We start from the raw sequence: 13,857 nt of genomic DNA on the forward strand, positions 1-13,857 counted from the left end.
TCTACATGTATATTACTGTGAACAGTACAGTGAAAAGTACTCGCACAAGATGCCACATCTTGTCTTAAGAGATTGCCTCAACATATCTTCAAAAATGTACTGAGTACAATTGTGCCCCATCTGTTTTAGAACGAGGAACATCTCCATTAAGCTACTGATTGCGGTTTCTCTTGAATGGTTGTTTAAGAAAGTTTCAATGTAATCTGAAAATAGCAACCCTTAGATTTCACCTGCTGGGGTGGGTGTAGGGGATTTGAATGATTTTTCCTGTTGAGAGGCCCCATATATTCCCAAAGAAAGTCATAAATTGTTCCTTAATCATAAATCTTTGTGATTCGTTGCAGGGCATTCCTGGGAGGTTCCCAGATAGCGTTTGTTCTGCAGTAGAGATGCAGTTAGAGATAGTGACTTTTGAAAGACATTTTTGTGGATGAAAACCTAAAGGACTTTAGCCATCTATAGTGATGTTTGCATTAAATTAAAACCCCACAATCCCGTGCTGGATGGAGCATAGGCTGAATGCTGTTATAAATCACTGCATACCGGGGAGCCTGCTGGACTAGAGTTGAGGCTGAGGACAGACACAATCCTCCCTGATTAATTAGAGCAGAAGACTCTGCTAATCTCTGTTAGTCTGCTTGTGGTATTCAATCTAATAATAAACAGCACTTAAAAAAAACCTCATCATGTTTTTAATTTCATCTGTAATATATATTGTTACAGGGCTCAAACAGGGGACTGCCTAGCTGGTCTGTTCTGAACCTTTGGCTATTCACTCTTTTTCTTCTGCTTATTCATATCCCCAGAACCACTTTCCTGTAGTGACATATACATTTGACCAAATCTCCACTGGGCACTTTGCCTGAGTAAGTACTATGCAGATAATGAGTAAGGACTTCACAATTTGGGCCCTGATTCAGGAAAGCACTTAAGCACATGCTTAAATCCATCCCCGTTCAAGACAGCACATAAGCATATGCTTAAAGTCAAGCACATGTTTAAGTTTCAAAAATGCTTAAATGATATCCTGAACAGGGATGCTTTCCTGAATCAGGGCCTTGGCTCAGTGATTGTTCAGCGTGGTGTGGCTCCCCATGAAGTCAATGGGAGTTTGGCCACTGACTTCAGTGGGAGAAGGACTGACCCCTTAATGAATTTTCAGTCTGCTGTGTGATGCCTAAAAGGTCTGTAGCATAGAGAAGGTGAGAGCTAAGCTGCATGGGATGGTGACAAGCCATATTCTTCTCCCTTTGTTTCACACTTACCTATTGTGCGTTTCCTGCACACAGTACAAGGTGCTTGACTCCTGTTCTCATCTGACTCCACTGAGAACTCCACTCTTTTTCCTGTCTCCCAGGCAATCTCAGTGTCACTTTTGACTCCTCTCTCCTGCCCCCATAGTTGGTTTCCTGCTAAATCTGGTCACTTCTTTTTAGGATTTCCCTAATCTATACATCCCTTACTTTCCCCACTGCTCTTCCACCTTGTCCACATTTTGGTCACCTCTCATCTTGATTACTGCCTGTCCCTCACCCTCCCACCCACTACTGCCTAAGTCATTTTTCCTCTCTTTGCACTCTGACTATATCACCATCCTCCACTCCACGAAACCCTCCATTGGTTTCCCATCTCCAACCACATCAGATTCCAGCTCCTTGTACTCCTATGTAATCTTCTCCCCACTCTCATCTCTGCTGTCAGTTCCTCCACTTCCCTTCTCACTCCCAGCTCTCTTCCAATCCTCTGGCTTTATTGCCTTCTTCCTCTCCATTTCCCACTCCCTCCTTCCGCATCATGCTGCCCCTCTGCCAGGAACAGCCTCACTGCTTTCATCTGCCATGCACTTTAATCCCTCCTTGTATACTTCCATCTTCAGGAAACCACCTTCATCTCATCAATTACCCTGAGATCCTGGCTGTTTTGAACTGTTGCTCCATCTCTTCCTGTGATTGCTTTAGACAGTTCTGTGGGGGCAGGGAAGTGTTTATTTTTATGTGCCAGATTCAATCTGGCTCCAACATGCGGGATTAAGCAAGAGAGAGACAAAAAGATCCTCTTTCCACCCTGATGTACAGGGATACAGAAATGTTTTGTCTAAGCATAATCGTTTAGATGTTATTGTCCATTTCCCCCATCCCTTCCAGACACACCTGCCTTTCCAGGCAATCATGCCTCAATCTCTGTGCCTCTCCAGCATCTCTACCAGCCGTTCCTTCTCTGTCCCCAGGACCCACAACCAATAAAAGATTTGTACTAACTGCTGTGATCTGACAGTGCTGCATTTTGAACAGCTGTAGCTGTTTGTTACTAAACACGCTGGATTCAAAATTATATCAATTTACACTGAAACATTCCAGACTCCATTTCCCATTGTATATCACTGTATATTGAAGCTACCGTTGCGGGGCCGTACTTATTAAGACTTACCCTAGCGATGCAGACTTCATGCCAAGGTAACTGGTGCCTTAGGAATTTGGCTACACAGATGGTAACAATAAATTAGCGCCTCTTCCTCCTAGACTGCAGAGGAATTTAGAGATGGTCTCAAACCAAACCCCTGGCTCTGAGCATTTCCAAACTTCGGGAGTGTTTGGATGCTGACTCAGGACCCAGGCACGAACTTTACACATGGCCCCAAGCCCCTGGACCCCGCACCCCTGAACTTCGCGTCCAGCCCTGGGAGGGCGCTGCGCCACGAGGACGGGAACACAGAGGAGTCTTGCGAGGCGAGTGGCCACACAGCGATCGCCGCGGGTCCCGCTCTCGGGGCCATGTGGCTCTTAGCTGGGCGTTCAGATCAGCAGCTGGCGGGACCCACGTGGGGCAGCGCAGCCACCACCCTGACAGCCAATGGAGCAGGGGGCCCCGAGCTCCCGCGAGCTCGGGCCCGCCCGCCCCGCCGCCCCCGCGTCCTCCCGGCCCAGCCCAGCTCTCAGCCCTTCTGGGGGCCCCCTAGGCTTAGCTCGGTCTCTATGGCAACCGCCGCGTGGGGGCCGGGCACTCAGCGGAGGCTGATCCCGCCCGCCGCGCCGACCCGGCAGCGCCTCCCACCTGCCCCGCCTGTCACTTCGGAGTCCGCAGCCGGGCGCCGCGCACCGCCCTTGGCACCGGGCTTCCCGCCGAGCGGCCCGGTCCGGCCCGGGTAAGCAGAGCCGCGGGGCGCGTTCCGCCGGCCGGGCGCGCGGCGGGGCAGAGGTCCCGGGACTGGGACCGCGTGTCCTGTCCAGCCTGCAGCCACGTGGGGCGGGGTGCCGCCGGCCGGCCCGCTGCCCTGCCCTGCCCAGCGCCCCGGGGCGGGCGCTCTGGCTGGGGTGCCTGCAGCTGGCCCGCCTTGCCGGGGGTAGCGGCTGCTGCGGGCAGCCAGGGCACTGCCGCGGGCCGTGTTCCCCGGGGAGCGCCCGGCGATCGCTCCCAACTTCTCGGCGGGTGCCAGTGGTGCCAGCCCGAGCACATGCCTCTGGGAGGCGGGGCGGGGACCCCTCCGCGGTGGCAGCCCGGAGCCTCAGCGTGGGGACCCAGGGGGCGGCGGCTGGGCAGGTGCCAAGTAGAGGGAGGCTGGAGCTCTGTCCGTCCCCTGCAGGCAGCACAGCGCAGGGGAGCGGTGGGAGCTGGCCCGGGGCGTGGGCCGGGCTGGTCTCTCGGTGCCCGGGCTGGGTGCTGCGGCGTGTTCCGCGCTCGGTTCGGGCGCTGAACTGAGCCTGCGAAATAGCGGCGGGGCTTTTCCTTTGCCCGGGGCGCGGGGGCGCGGGCTGCTCTGGCTGCAGGTATGTTCCTCTCTTGCTCTGTCCGGGTCCGCGACAAACCCACTCAGGCCTCCTCTAGGAGTTTCGAAATTGGCCGCCAGCGTTTATCACTGACTTGGCGTGGAAATTGCCCGGAGTAGGTTCATTTCTATTTGACTTGCCACCTCCCAGGGAGAAACAAGCTCAAAAACCTGAATCGAGACTACTGCAGTCTTGAAATTAAGCAAAGTTACATGTAACGGAGGCGGTTCTACCAGGAACATAAGTTAGAATTCACTGGGCAGCCTCTGTCACAGACCATTCATTGATTTGTGACAAGTCATTACAAAGGGTCATGTATCCACTTTAAATTAGATCTTGGCATGCCACTGTGCTTGTTTTGGTCTTTTCCCAGGATGCTATCCTTATTTAAAACACAATTTAAAAACTAGGGGGCTGAGTCCCTTCCCACTTACTCCAGTTTTATGCAGCCATAACTCCACCAGACTCAATAGCAATGACTACACCTGTAAAACTGGAGTGGACATGTGAAGAATTAGGTCCTAAAATATTTGCTGTTATGTCACTGAGTTTAGATGATGGTAATAAAATATCATATGCTTTTATGCTTTTTTAAAACTAACGCTCAGCTGTTTTTAAAATGAAAGTATATATCTGTCTATCTATCTAGGACTTATATGCGCTTCATCATCACCCTCTAATTTAAAATTAAAAAACAGAGTTCTCAGTCCATAAAAACTGTAGGTCTGTTCGAAAGCCCTTGAAAGTAATGGGGGTCATTCCATTGATTTTAATTAGCATTGGATCAGGCCCTGTGATCTTCTGGTATTTTCAGAAGAAAATCAGTTACCAGCTCAGATGTTATAATTGAACTTAATTTAAATAGTGGTCACTAAGATGATGGTTTAAGCATGGGGTAACAGGGTACATATAAAGAAAAGGAACACAAGAGAAAAGCAATGTTAGTTACTAAGTATTGTTCAGATCAAGATAAGCAGCTGGTATTTTTTACACACTCCAGAACAAGTTCTGCTCTCAGTTACACCCAGGTAAATCCAGAATAATTCCACTAAAATCAGTTGTGTTATTCTGGATTTATTCCCGTGTAATGGAGGCACACATTCTGCTCTCAGTGCTAAATACCTCAGTTTAATTTCAGCTCAGGTTGGTAATATGACCAAGAGCAGTTACCTCCTGAATGCTTGGAGTCTCAGTGGAAAGGTACTGCTGTCATAATGGGCATCACTGATAGCCTCTTCCGCAGAGAAGCCCAGGACTAAATGGGTTTTGCAGAGTAAGGGAAGCTTGCCTGCTCTTGTCTTTTCTGTACTTGTTCTATGGAGAGAGGAGTCCAGTTTTCAGTTCTGGAAAACTGGCACTGTTGTCATGAGCACTAATTTCATATCAATATGTATTTTTAAGCAGCTACTGTGCTACACCAAACTTTGAGACTGAGCCCAATATCCTGCAATATGTACACAGGCAAAATTCCCATGTAGTAACCTAGGAGTTTTGCTTGCATGGGAATGAGTAAGATCTTCAGGATTTAGCCCACAGTAAATATTTTCAGTGGGAATTTTATTAGTTTCATGATGGTGGCTGTGTTATGCACAGATACGCATGCTCCTGTGAATATACATTCCCACCATATGCCACTATGGTATCTGTTGTGAATAAATATCCCTCCAAAACTTTTCAGATGATGGATTGCTAATAGCGTTCACCCCATCCCATCTGCATATTCATAGCACATAGTCTGGTCTATGCTGGGAATATAGGAATAATATAGGAAACTCTTTTAACCTTAACAGGTCCATTGATATAAGAATTTGTAATTCTAGGCCACAGTGCATGAGCAATAACTCTGTCCATTTAATATGAAGATAAGTCAAGGCACAGTATGTTATGTTTAAATAAACCTGTGGTATAAACCACAGTGCAAGGAATTTCTGAGCTGAAGTTACATCCTTGACTCACCCTTTTGTGGCTAAGGAATGCTGTTACAATAACTAAGGATTAACAAAGGATGAGTCAGGGATATATATTTAGTTTTAACTCTGAAATCCTTCTGTATTGTGGATTTACACCAGATCCTTAACATTATTTGAACATGCCTTTAAAATTAGATGAGCCACAAAATGAGAGGAAAAAGATGTTGCTCATGGTATGTGTGTGACGTTGTGCAGTCTATATGGTTTTATAAAATATTAATAAATGAGTGAATATAATGTAAATAAGGCCATGACTACACTCACACTTTACAGCGCTGCAACTTTCGCGCTCAGGGGTGTGAAAAAACACCCCCTTGAGCGCTGCAAGATACAGCGGTGTAAAGCGTCAGTGTAATCAGGGTGGCAGCGCTGCGAGCGCGGCTCCCAGCACTGCAAGCTACACCCGTAAGGGATGTGGTTTACATGCAGCGCTGGGAGAGCTCTCTCCCAGCGCTGCCACTCCGACTACACTCACACTTCAAAGCGCTGCCGTGGCAGCGCTCCCTGCCGGGGCAGCGCTTTGAAATTCCAAATGTAGCCATACCCTAAGATATGCTTCATGCAAAAGGTCTCTTGTAAGGTATCATTACAAAGCTTATAATCTACGGACTGTAATCATCCTATTTGTATAAATGTACCACTCTTGTATCTGAAACTAGAAATATGAAATACAACTCTGAGGGCCTATTGTAATTATGCAAAGTGTTAGCCATTAATGGTGGTTTGGAATTTGATGACTCCCATTAACTAGGACCAATGTCTGCAAATGACTGTGTTTTACCTGTAAGTCTTCCTGTATACGTGTGTGCTGGCAAGTGGGTAATGAAGTCTTGCAGTGACACATGATCATGACACCTGAATTGGAATCCATCTTTGACCTGGTGTCTTTCCATTGAGAAGGAGGGGGTGAGAACTCAGAGAGGGACAAAAGGATTCCCGCCTTATGCAAAAGATATATAAAGGGGTCGAAGAGAACAAAGAGGGAAAGAGCCATCATGAAGAATCCCCTTGCTACCACCTAAGCTGGAACAAGAGCTGTACCAGGGGAAAGAATTGTGCCCAGGCCTGGAAGGTGTCCAGTCTGAGGAAAAAACTTACTGAAGCATCTCTGAGGATGAAATTATCTGCATTCAGTTTGATTAGACATAGATTCGTGCATTTTATTTTATTTTGCTTGGTGACTTACTTTGTTCGGTCTGTTACTACTTGGAACCACTTAAATCCTACTTTCTGTATTTAATAAAATCATTTTTTACTTATTAATTAACTCAGAGTATGTATTAATACCTGGGGGAGCAAACAACTGTGCATATCTCTCTATCAGTATTATAGAGAGCGAACAATTTATGAGTTTACCCTGTATAAGCTTTACACAGGGTAAAACAGATTTATTTGGGTTTAGACCCCATTGGGAGTTGGGCATCTGAGTGCTAAAGACAAGCACACTTCTGTGAGCTGTTTTCAGGCAAATCTGCAGCTTTGGGACAGGTAATTCAGACCCTGGGTCTGTGTTGGAGCAGACGAAAGTATCTGGCCCAGCAAGACAGGGTGCTGGAGTTCTGAGCTGGCAGGGAAAACAGGAGCAGAGATAGTTTTGGCACATCAGTTGGCAGCTCCCAGGGGGTTTCTGTGATCCAACCCTCACAATGTGTTCTAGCAGGATTCCTTTCTACCTCTTATTTACATAGTAGGGAAGAATAATTTCCTCCATTGCAGCAGGCATAACTGAGTGCAATTTGATAGTCTGTATTATGCAGGAAGCCGGACTACATGATCTTTTCTGGACTTAAGATGTATGAATCTAACAATTACCTGCTCCATCCCAGACACGCAGCCACTTCTGGGGTAAAATATAGTGACCCTTAAGCAGCAAACATCAACATTACACAACAATTGGCCTATGAGGCTGAATTAAGGAAAGAGTGTTTGTCTTAATTCTGAACTTCCTGGTTTACTGTGTTTAAGCCACTCCACTGATATCATTTGTATTATTTATTTATTTGTTTATTTATTGTGGGTTGCATTAGAAAATGTTTAGTGCTTGAAGTCTGTGTGGGAAATTGGCATGAAAATAGTTCTGGGTCTCGGCAGATGAACCTGATTTGCTCTGGTAGGTAGGCAGACTGAAATGCTATTATGCATTTGAAGTAAATTGTAAAAAACAAAACAAAACCCCTTTTGCTTCTGCAGATAACATAAAGATTAGCTTCTGTGGAGATTCCTTGCCATAGTTATGGATCTACTCTGTTGGCTTTTTTTATCTGACATATAAAGGTCAGCTGTTGTATATCAACATAGCTCTTGACTTCAGTGGAGTTATGTGGATTTACACGAGTGTAGTTCCATTAAAGTCAATGGAGCTGTGGCTCTTACATCAACTGTAGATCTGGAATAGATATGTTTTTTTTTTGCTTGGTAGCACGTGTTCCTTGTTATATTTTCCCATGATCGGCTCAAACACATACTTTCTCTGTAACTTCGGATCACGACCATTGCAGTGTTCATGTCATAGTCCATGTCATGTTCCTTTACTCTCTTGTAATTAAAGTGTATGTTGAAAACACATTGAAAAAAGTTTTTCTCCTATAACAAATCTCTAGGAATCAAAATATATCACAAACTATACAAACATAGGGAAGGTCATGTGCTTTTAATTTTATAAAAAGGTTCCTTACACAATCTTGTGGGTGCCATTAAATGTAGAAAATGCAACACAGTTGCAGCATGCATCTTAATTCTTGAAAGAAATATGATGTCTTTCTATCTCCTGGTTTATGGTTAGCCTTCTATCTCACAGCACCTTGTGTAACATTTTCTTGTTCTCCCCTAAATTACCCTTTAAGCAGTACAGTATACACTGGGCCAGATCCTCTGCTCAGTGTATGTACATCTACTACATAATATAAAATACAAAAATGATATGCTGTACTTGGAGCTAAAAATATGCTCATCACATGCCTCTGAAAGTTACTGTCAGTCATGTCACATCTCTAGCAAAAGCAACCTGATACAATGACAGGGCCCAATCCTGACATTGACTTGTCCCATTGATGTTACTGACTACTTGAATCAGTAAGCGCTACTCATGTAAGAAAGGGATGGGAGGATAGGGCCTTATCTGGAAGTCTACTGCTAGCATTCCAAACTGTCACCTTCTAATTAGCTCATCCATAGAAATCATGTCAGACTATTTACAGCCCTGCAAAGCCTATAGCCAGGAAGACTGACAATAAATACATTTCACTTAGACCTGGTCACCTGGTCTACACTTAAAATTGATCTACCTACATCATATGTGAAAAATCCAGACTCTTGAGTGCCATAGTTAACGTGACCTAACCCCCAGTATAGATATGGCTAGGTCAAGGGAGAAATTCTTTCATCAACCTAGCTACTGCCACTCTGGGAGGTGGATTAACTACAGTGATGGAAAAACCCTTTCTACCAACGTAGGAAGCATCTACAATACACGCCTACAGCGGCACAGCCGCAGCACTACAACTGTGTGGCTGTAGTGTCCTTAGTGTAGACCTAGCCTTACAGTGTTACACTTACAGGCACCTCAGTTATCCAAACCTCCCTGGTATTTGAAACAGGGTCATGTCCTTTGACATCTGTTAATTACTGTGACAATTCCCTTTGTATCCCATATCTTGTGTCCTCCATAACACTTGGATAGTCCAGCTTGTAAAGCAAAACAAAGAATATTTTTTCCACTGTGGTGCAAAACAGAATAATTGAAATGTGCTCAAGAATTATATCTTTTAATTCCATTTGTTGGGAACAAGAAGGATGTCGCATAACTTATTATATTTGTCCTGCTTTGTCTGTGAGAAGGTCAGTGTGCTTTATGGCACTAATGAATTAAGCCTCACATCATCCCTGTGGGATAGATACATTTGATTATGCCAATTTTACCGATTAGGAAACAGAGAGGTTAAGCAACTAGTCCAAAATCATACAGGAAGTCTGTGGCACAGCCAGGAATATAACCCAGATTCCCTAACTTCCAAACTTGCCTCTTAAGTACAAGACTTTCCTTCCATTTTTATGGTTTATTACGTAGATTGGGTTCTCAAACTAGGGTCATGATCTCCAGGGTATTGCGAATAGGTATCAGGAGGTCATAATCACTCTGTCCTTCCCCTATTGCTAAGTATAAAGGTGAGAGGATCATGGCTAGATGGGGAAGGGGTGGTGGTACTACGGACCCTGGTATGGAAAAAGCGGTCCCCCTATGGAAAAGGTGGAGAACTGTTGATGTAGTTCATTTTACTGAAAACTATGGCAGGAAGAAAGCAGATATTTTTATTACAGTTCTATGGCATGTTATATAATTACTATTACAGAGGCATCAGTAGCAACTTCATAATTAGGGCTGTGCTGAGCTTTTCACTTAAAGCAGGATTAAAACTCCCATTTGAGATGTCAGTGATTGAATTTAGTCTCCACATTTAACACAGTTGCTGTTCAGAGGACAGGTGGATTGATGGTGGGTTTTTGGATAATGTAGTTATTAACTTTCCCTCACCTAGTTTCACTTTTTTGCCTCCCTGTGACCCACAGTCCCTCCAAACTCCCTCTACATATTTGCTCACAGATTATCATCACATCCCTGATGCTGGGTTTGTCACATTTTTAAAATGTATCCCCACTATTTTTCATAATCTTTTCACATGCTGTATGGAAAGCTCAAAGGTGTGTCAGTATCTGCCATGCACTGCTACCATTCAGTTGTCTGCTCCCTAACTGCCCAGGCAGTCCCTCACCACTCCTAGCATCCTCAGAGCTGGTGAGATAGGCTGGGCAGCAGGGAGCATCATGGCCAGGGACTGAATTTCTTTGCCTGGCTAACAGGTTGATCATCTAGGACCAGCTCTATAGCCAAGTGAAGTCAATGGAGTCTTTCCATTGATTTCAGTGGGCTTTGAATTAATTTCATAGACAATCATCCAAGCCCTTAGCGGTAGATTTCTTCCTCCTACTCTTACAAGTACCCCCCAAAGCTCCAGCATACCAATAAATTTTGCCTGTGGCATTCCTGTACTGATAGGACTGTATAATGAGTTTGACAATGTGCCCCTCCAAGATCCAAGCCCTGCTTTTCAACCCAATTTGACTGCCAGTTTCACCTTCTGCCTCCTCCCTCTGTTTTGTTTGTTGGTGTCTTTTCTTAGTGTATGTGCAATGTGCCTCGGGTGGCATGTGATCAGGTTTTATCACCAAATTTGGTCTGCTGGTTGGATGATTAGCTTTCCTGGCCTGGGCCAGGTACTGACGGGGAGTGCAACATGAACGCTGATCCATGCCCTCTTTTGTTGGTGTTGGAGGCAGGGTCATGGCATCGGGGAGAAAGGGAAACACTTTGCTTGCTGAACTCTTCTTTCTGCCAGGGAAGCACATTCTCCATCTGATGATTCTCCTTCGATTCACAACAGAGCAGACCTCTTCTAACAAAACTTAGCAAGTCTGTCAAACTGGGACTCCCAGTAGTTGAGCATAACTGATTTGTAGGAGCCTAAAGGGGATCGGGATCTGTCTATATGAGCAGCCTGCAGTCCGAATAGCCAGCCAGCAAGGCAAAGAAATGTATCCTACAGCTCACTAGTGGGGCTGGGGAAGGGGTAGAGAGCACACCTCATTTTCATCAGGCTGGCTCGGGGCTGGGGTGCTGAAGGGAGTGAGGACTCCGGCCGGGGGTGCAGGCTCCACGAGCTACATGCTCCTCATCCCTGGCGCCACCCTGGAGTTATTTCTTGCAGTCTGCCATAGGCGCCAGCTCCGTGGATGCTCTGGGGCTGGAGCACCCAGGGAAAAATTAGTGGGTGCCCTGCACCCACCAGCAGCCAAGCTCTCCTCACCACCTGCGTCCCCCAGTGCACCGCGTCCCTGCTCCTCCGCCTACCTCCCAGCGCTTCCCGCTGTTTGGCGACGCTTAAGACTTTCCGGGTTGGGGAGGGGGAGCGGGAATGTGATGCGCTCAGGGGAGGAGGTGGGGCTGGGGTGGGAATTTGGGGCAGGGGTTGGAATAGGGGCAGGGAGGGGGCAGAGTTGAGGCGGGGACTTTGGGGAAGGGATTGGAATGGGGGCATGGAAGGGCTGGGAAGTGGTGGAGCCGGGGTGGGGCCTCATGGAAGGGGTGGAGTGAGGGTTTTGCAGTCTGTTACCAACCAACTTTGAAGTTCTCAGCTATTCTGACTTGACAGTTGGTGTACGACTAGAGAACGGTGTGTCTCTGTGCTGTGCCAAGAATATTATACCAGTGTGATATCAGAGATAACTCAACCAATCACCACCCTTGCTTAATAGCTAATTTGCATGCTATAGTTTCATTGGTTGTATGAGGGAGACTTCACAGATTGTGGATTACTTGGCCTAACTGCCACACCCTTGTGCTTAGCTGCCACCTCACATATCAGCACAACTATCTACACAACAACACAACCAACAAATCCAAATACAGATAGCCCCTCACCCCAGCGCACACCCCTTATTTGCCACCAACACAAATCAACCAAAATCTCCCAGCACAACACAACCCAGGCACAAATCAACACAGCTTCCCATCACAACACACATTTGCCACCTTCACTCATACTTACCACAAACTTGAGCAGCTAAGTGGCAAGTCCTTTACTAGTAAGCATATATTGGGCTACTGTGACAATGCAATAAAAGTCAGTAGAAAAATCACTGTAAGATGCTATACAATTTAAGGGTGTAGAAAAAAGGTATATATAATATGAGAAACAGTACGTGACCCTGTAATTAAAGATTACATGATAACGCAGTCTCAAAAGGGTAGAGAAAAAGTTGTGTGTGCAACCCTAATTTTGGCACGTGTGCTTAACTGTGCAGTCTTAACATTCTCTTAGTGTAGTTTTTTGTATGGAACGTGGTACAGTTTGCAAGCAACACTGAGATGGGTTTCGTCTCAGGATATCAAACCTAATATTGATGCTCTGGTTGATGCAAAATGCTGCCAGCTAAGTGGCCAAAAATAAAATGACTGTCAAAATTAGCACTGACTTTTTGCATTACAATTTTTAAAAAATGTACATGGACTTTTAAAAGCATACTATATTACTCTTGATTTTTTTTCATTTTTGACTATACTTTTGTTTCGTTTTATGGAAAAGTTTCAGTGATGCGGCCCTCAGGCCAAAGCACTAGTCCTCACGTGGCCCTTGTGGTGGTTTGAATTTGAGATCCCTGGTCTAGGAGTCAGAGGGAGGACATGCTGGTTGCTTCCCGGGAGCCGTGCAGCGTGGTGGCTAGCAGGGAGCCTGTGAGCCTTGCTTCACGCCATTGCCAACTGAACAGTCAACAGCCCGGTCAGCAGTGCTGACCAGAGCTGCCAGGATCTTTGTCTGACCGGGTGTTCCAGTTGAAAACTGGACACCTGGTCACCCTAGCCACAACACATATGGGCTTGGTACTTTACTGGCTCCTCAGTTCATTGTCTGTACTAGCTCCCCCATTGATTTCCTCCCTGCCTGGCCCTTCCATTTCTACATCTTTATATTTATAAATGTTTAAGGGTGGAACAGGGAGCCAGAGACAAAGAGCACAAGGGGAAACATTGAGAGAGTCAAGGGAGGAAGAATTGGAAGAGGAATGGAGGCAGCCACAGGGAGCTAGTGAAGATACAGAGGATGGAGTGACCCATCTCTGGAAGGAAAGGCCTATACAGAAAGGGCTGTTAGTTTAGCTGTTTGCTCAATGGCATTTCCTATGAACATGATCACTGACAATCAAGGAAACACCCATTAGACCAATATTAACATCCAGCTACAGATACAAGTATAGAAGTATTGCATAATCCAGGTACATGTACATCCAGATACAGGTATAGTTATAGAGTACATTGAAAAAACAAATATGTAAAATATATTATCTGATGCCAAACATGGTCAATGCTGAGGAGAAGGTGTTATTTCCAAAAGGAAATATAGAGTTGAGTAGGCAAAATTCCTGAAACGCTACACTACTTCTGGAGTGGGGATTTTTATGAACAGTTTAATATTTTTAATTTATTAGTATTTGTCCAGTTTATAAACTGAGCATGGTCAAAGCCAGCTCTCTGAAACATGAATGGACTACTCTGAGCAGCAGCAAAACTG

At 45.6% G+C, this 13,857-nt stretch overlaps 1 protein-coding gene across 1 annotated transcript in view; it reads left to right on the forward strand.

The window, feature by feature from the left end:
- Positions 1 to 3,088: 3,088 nt before the first annotated feature.
- RD3 (retinal degeneration 3, GUCY2D regulator) overlaps positions 3,089 to 13,857 on the forward strand; it is a 32,594-nt gene continuing 21,825 nt past the window's right edge. Inside the window, exon 1 of the mRNA XM_030557577.1 lies at positions 3,089 to 3,142. The gene's annotated coding sequence lies outside the window, so the exon portion shown is untranslated. The remainder of the gene's footprint in view (positions 3,143 to 13,857) is intronic.

Source organism: Gopherus evgoodei, chromosome 3 (assembly GCF_007399415.2).
Source record: "Gopherus evgoodei ecotype Sinaloan lineage chromosome 3, rGopEvg1_v1.p, whole genome shotgun sequence".
NCBI lineage: Eukaryota > Metazoa > Chordata > Testudines > Testudinidae > Gopherus > Gopherus evgoodei.